Source organism: Phaethon lepturus, unplaced genomic scaffold, assembly GCF_000687285.1.
Source record: "Phaethon lepturus isolate BGI_N335 unplaced genomic scaffold, ASM68728v1 scaffold41032, whole genome shotgun sequence".
NCBI classification, from domain to species: domain Eukaryota; kingdom Metazoa; phylum Chordata; class Aves; order Phaethontiformes; family Phaethontidae; genus Phaethon; species Phaethon lepturus.
The window spans coordinates 1734-2897 of NW_010524835.1; positions in this window are offsets into that span (position 1 = coordinate 1734).

Below are 1164 nucleotides of genomic sequence, written 5' to 3' on the forward strand. Positions count from 1 at the left end.
ACACAAGCTGCACTCGCCGCCGGGCTCCGTGCGTGTGTTGGCGTGACGCCGTCCTGACAAAGAGGGGGTGACGGTCCCCAAAATGTCATTGAGGGTGGCCCCCAGGGTGCTGACACCCAAAGTGAGGGCACGGGACAGCGGGTGTGGGGACAGGGTGCTGCTTTATTGCAGGGGGGATGCAACTGTCCCCCAGGATGGGGAGGGGGCGCAGCACCGGCGTCACCAAAATACACCCCTTTCCTCTGTCCCCCCGCTGGGGACACAGAGGGGACATTTTGGGGACATTGTCCCTAGACAGAGATGGAACCGTCGCGGAAGTCGGTCTTGCCGATGAGGGCATTGATGAGGACGGGGCGACCTTGGCGGCACGCATCCTGCGCGGCGCGGAGGACGGCGTCCAGCCGCTCGTGGTCCGGGCGACCCACCACGAAGCCTTTGCCACCCAGAGCTTCAGCCACCGCGTGGTAGTCTGCGGAGGGGGGACAGTGGTGGTGGCCCTGTCACCTCCATGGGAATGGCATGATATTGGGGTGACATGGGGCCACGGGGCATGGCTCGATACCGGGTGACGCTGGGCTACTGGGCTTGATCCTCCCCAGGGTGGCACGGTGCCACCAGCCGTGGACTGATCTGGGGTGGCACGGTGCCACCAGCCATGGCTTCATCCTCCCCAGGGTGGCATGGTGCCACCAGCCATGCCTGATCTGGGGTCACACGGTGCCACCAGCCATGGCTTCATCTTCCCCAGGGTGGCACAGGGCCACCAGGCACAGGCCAATTGTCCCTGGAGGTGACGTGGCCACGTGATGGTCCCCAAAGCTGCGTGATGCCACCAGGCATGGCTCAATGCACCCCAGGGTGCCCATGATGCCACCAGGCACAGCTTGATCCACCCCAAGGTGTCATGATGCCACCAGGCATGGCTCAATCCACCCTAGGATGACATGAGGTCACATGGGTGTCCCCAAATCTGGGGACAAAGGGGAGGGGACGGTGCTCACCGAGGTACTCGAGGCCACACGCCACGTTGCTGCCCAGCAAAGCCACTTGCTCCCGGGAAATCTGGCTCCAGCACGCGTCATTGCCCACCAGCGCGATGATGGGCGTCTGCAGGGGACAAAGCATGGGGCCACCGCGCCCCGGTGACACCCTGGGATGGGCACA